The sequence below is a fragment of the Anguilla rostrata genome, chromosome 6, assembly GCF_018555375.3.
Source record: "Anguilla rostrata isolate EN2019 chromosome 6, ASM1855537v3, whole genome shotgun sequence".
In the NCBI taxonomy this organism is placed as follows: Eukaryota; Metazoa; Chordata; class Actinopteri; order Anguilliformes; family Anguillidae; genus Anguilla; species Anguilla rostrata.
The window spans coordinates 47,583,349-47,588,382 of record NC_057938.1 but is presented as its reverse complement, the minus strand read 5'-3'; the positions used below and the strand labels follow the sequence as shown (position 1 = coordinate 47,588,382).

At 39.4% G+C, this 5,034-nt stretch overlaps 1 long non-coding RNA gene across 1 annotated transcript; it reads right to left on the bottom strand.

Moving 5' to 3' along the window:
• Positions 1-566: 566 nt before the first annotated feature.
• LOC135258023 (uncharacterized) lies at positions 567-1,819 on the bottom strand. Its single transcript, XR_010330850.1, has 2 exons — positions 1,044-1,819; positions 567-854 (listed from the first exon to the last, which is right to left on the bottom strand). It is a non-coding gene; the product is annotated as an uncharacterized LOC135258023 (long non-coding RNA).
• Between the last annotated feature and the right edge of the window lie 3,215 nt (positions 1,820-5,034).

Sequence of the window (5,034 nt, the reverse complement as noted above, 5' to 3'; positions counted from 1 at the left end):
TTGGACGAGCGAGCAAACAAGAATAGTGGTTTTTTGAAGTTCTAACAATGTAATAGCCCTGGTCTGGACTTGGGCTATTCACAATTTCATACAAATAGAAAGGAGCTTTAGACCTGGACTACACATTCAACTGAAATTCAATGAACAAAAATCTTTAAAAAAATTCTATTAGCAGCTGCAACCAAAGGGCAATAGAGATCTTAAAAGTGAAGCAACTTGATAAAAAAAGTCAGTGAATACAACAAACACTGCTTGAGCAGATGAGTTATAACATTTGCTTATTGTAAAAAGATAAAATAATGCAAAAAAATCAAAGATAACAACCTGCAAGAATATTGCGATGGATTCTTTACTGGCATTTAGCAGATGGTCTTCTTCATAGCAACTGACAATCCAAGCGTAAGAGCAAAGGTCATGGGTCAAAGTGCAGCAGTTCCCTTGAGGGTGGAAAATACTCCCAAGAGATAGAGAAAGTAAAAAAGTGCATTTGATTGATATCTTGTCAACTACCCTATTGAACACTAAACTAAGATACAGAGATGAGAAAAAAATGACACTAACGAGCATTAAATACATTAAACTTTATTAAATGAACAACAATAGAGGACCACAGGCTCCAAAACAAGCAAAACAAAAACGTACACCGATGACACAGTTCTGGAGTTGCTTTATCAAAGCCACAAACGAGCACAGTCTTGCTATACAAGATTTTTAAATATGTTACACATTTCACATTATTACTGCAATCACTCACTTTGCTAAATCTCACTTTCGTGAAGCTTAAATCCCCGTGAATGGGACTTGCTTATCTCGCAGCGTGTGCTTGACATCTCTTCTGACGTGAATGCGCACGGCTGTGAAAGGGAAATAATGGGGAAATCAGAGTTTATTCAGTGCAGAGAAACCTGCGTTTAAAAAGCTTTTTCGTGCTGCTAAACACCGCAGCTGTTGCTGCACCGGAATACACAGATTATGTAAAAAAAAGAAAAACGACATTCTTTATTAATTCAAAAGAAGTGAAGTAAACTAAAAGGAATAATTACAAGAAAATGAGTCCCAAGTGCTGTGTCTCCTCTTTTTGAAGAGAACGATGATTTCTCATAGACCGTAAACTTCATTCAGCCCAGCAAAACCTTGTGTCCTTCAACGGAATATCCAACTTTGAATAGCTCTGCATAGTCACCTATCATTATGAGTTACTAGACACTGGCTGTGTAAAAAAACGTTAGTACACAGCGATTTCATTATTATAAGCAGTTTAATAGAACAAGAGAAGCCTTTTAAATAGAACGGGTTGATTTATCCGTGATTGCTATGAGTAAAGTACACTGTTCATAGGGCATTTAAGATCTATAGCTACAAGCCAGTGATCCATAGCTAGTATAACATCCCTCTGGAGAGAATAGAGTTCAATAGCCTGGGACATAAATCTATCCCACAGCTCAACTAGCTTCTTTCATCTAGCTGCTATAAAGAGGTGAGTGCAACACAGACAATATTTTGAAACTACTGCTGTACACGCCGCATGACCGACTTCTGCGGGGGACGTGGTGCAAATGTCACGATGGTGCAAAAACATAATAGACAGGTGTTTAAAAAATAGGAATCGAAATTGCCAGAAGTACCAAGGGAAACAGAAACATGCTCTGGCAACAAGAGTCCTTATCAGTGTGTGTTCTTGTTTGTGTTTGCTATTTATATGCTATTTATAATTCACATCTGAGTTCTAAATAAAGTAGTGCTCCCTTCGTGACCACATGGAAACGAAAAACAGGAACTGGGGATGGAATTTTAAACAAATGTTTGAAGGCTAAATAAACTCCAGCACTTGCCGGTTGAAATTTCCGGTTGGAAAGCACTCAGATCTTCATATACATTCATGCCTGGAATCAAAGGTGACAAACCACTCTGAGAGATACATTTCTCCCAGCGAAGGAGCTGGGAACGTACTTTCCGCCTGTACCCTCATAACTGACACGACAGAGGGGATCTGGAGACACAGATCTGAATACTGTCGCTCAAACTAGACTAGGAAGCTTTGAAGACTGAAGTATCCGACTTTTCTGACAGGGAAAATTCATTCATTGAATTTTCCTCTGGCTCCTCCGAGAGGCGGATTTAAACTGAGAGAAGGAACAGCTGTAATGTATGGGTACAATAACGTGGTTGCAGTCAGGATTATGTTAGCAAACAACTTACTAAAAAAACCATTAAGGAAAGCTAATTTATCCAATGCTGATTCAGCAAATTTATTTTACCCTTAATTTTACCTTGGAAACCACATTGAAATTGAAGTATTTTACAACAGCGGTCGGGGACTAACAATGCCGTTACTCTAAAGAAATAAATTATTGTTTCAGTTAGCAAGACACACTTTGCAGAACCAAACAGACAGAACAGTGGCCTTTTAAGTGTCTTAAAAATGGATGCCATAAAAAGTTTTTCAGTGGAAAAAAAAAGCACCAAATTAAGTTGCAAAATAAAACAAATGAAAGCAGTGTAGGCAGTTTGTTGACCATGGACCACCAGAAACAAGTAGGAAGGAACAGGTGCAAGGCTGAATAATTACTGACCTAATCGGACCTAATCATCCTCCTGTTTCGTTCCTGTCCAGCTCAGCTGATGTGTGATGAGCCTTGTGGTGCAAAATGGCTGCCGCGCATCACCAAGGCGGTTGTTACACACTGGTGGTGGTGGCTGTGGCGGATTCCCCCCTCCCCCCCTTCACTGTGAAGCTCTCAGAGATCATGTGATCAATAGTGCAGTATGAATGCAATCCATCAACCCATTCCGACAAATCAAGCTCCTGTGGAGACCAAAACCACCCAACCCCGGTGTGATTCAAGCCAGCCTAACCACTGACCTGTAATTCAATGGTGGCTAAATCCAGCGACGGCCAATTAGACAGCAGGAGACCAATTTCACAGAACTTCCCCTTTCTGACATTCTGTAGATAAAAAGCCTGAAGGTTGAGACCATACTGGTGCTGGCTGTGGCCAGTAACCTTATAGGTGGGTATAGGGTACTGTCAGCGGGGTTCTATTAAGACTTCCTGTTCTATTTAGTTTTGTGCAGCTAGGAACTAGAATTGGAAATGGAAGTACCAGTAATCACCATCTTTAAAAAAAGGTAAAAACCACTCCACCTGGAGTATTCGCCTATTAGTAAGTAGAATGCAATTTAATTTAATTAAATTAATTTATTTCTCAAATCTTTGTTGGATGTTGCCCAGCCACACAGAGCTGAGCCATCTTTTGTTGTCCATATTTCAAGGACCACAATGGAAATAAATGAGCCTGTGGCTTTGTTGTGCTATCCTTGGCATTTAAGCTATGATGTAATCTTTTTCTTGTCTTACTTCTATTGTCAAATGCACTAAACTAAAACTAAATACTGCCTCATTGAACAAGAGGGACTCAGTTGGACATGCAGTTTGCCTGCACCAGTTGCATACGTATTGCATGTCTGTTCCACCTAGATAGATAGGTGGATACTTTTATTTGTCCCCGTGGGGAAATTGGTTTGCAGCATAATCACAAGGAATTTCATCATAACATCACAAAAATCACTAATAGACAAACGCATACACATACTTCCCACCTTGCAATAAATTAGGTGTAAAAAAAGAAAAGAAGAAAGAACAATAGTTAGGACGGGGGCAAATCCAGCCCAGACCAGCTGGACATCCTTTGTGACCAGGAAGGAGTGGTCAAAGTGCAGGCATTGTGCATCAGCAAACCTATGAGATCTACTGTATATCAGGCACAATAATAGAAGGTATTGGTGGTAAGTCTGTTTGTTCTGTTTGGTACATCAATAATACAAACACCGTTGTTTTTAAAATATTTCCAAGGATCATTGTTCATTTGCTTCTTTGATGTATAACATGACATGAGCATCGTTTTATGAATCAGGATGAAGGAAAGCACACTACAATAACACCCTTTCAAACGAAAGATGTATTGAGCTTCTTCATAATGTTGTTTATGCGACTACATTCCGTACTCACGCAGCAAGTGATAATGCATGCTCTTCAAAGGTCGTACCATTTCCGTGCTAATATGGGGCTTGTATATAATATCGGTTGTTGTGAATTGAGCAGAATAAATCATGCTCAAAACTAAAAACTAAAAACTCAGAATATATCCAAGCTACACAGTACATAGACCGCAACAATCAACAATTGCAAATATAAACAATTGTGATGTTAAATTGCCTGGATTTAAGGGTCCCACCTTGGGGTTTGTTATTCATTTAGAGTGGCGAATTTAAGCTAAAACGGCCTTTTTAATTTCAGGATCGACTGAATGTACTGTAAGATGCAAAAAAATAAAAAATAATAAAACCGTAACATTTTCTCAGATTCCCTTCCAAAAATGAAGGAACGGTCAGATTTAATAGAGCCTTCGGGTCATACGCAGAAAAGCAAGCGCATGAATAAAAAAAAACTTTTATGGTCCCGGCTCAAGGCCTTTTTCCCCAGCTCTGAAAAAAATAAATAATAAATTGACGAGGAAACTAAACAGAAACAGGGATCGAATCTGGGGCCTATATCTTCCCCACACTTGGCTTAAAGACAGCGTGCGTCACTGTGAGCTGCTGCATGAAGTTTAAAATGAGCCTGATAGAGAACCTCCTTTATCGTGTTGCCTGGATCTTAGAGATATAGAGCGTGCACAGAGAAAAACTTTTGCAGCCTTAAAGCAAAGACGTGCACCCCGAAAAACATGGCAGGATTAGAGTTGTGGTCCGTCCATTCGCGATAGTGCAGGTCTGCTTTCTTCAGTGGTATGTGCTTGGTCAGGAAGGGGCCGACGTGAAGCAAGGGCATAATTAATGGGTGGGGGTATAGAGGGATCACAACCCCCCTCCAATAGTACAAAACTGGCCAAATAACCAATAAAATAGCATGATATGATGGAAAAAAATAAAGATGGGGATTTCATGTTGTGATTGGAATATGTTAATCAGTAGTATAACGTATTTTCACTTTGGCATTCCCCGGAAATAATAATTTTAGAATTTATTTTAAAA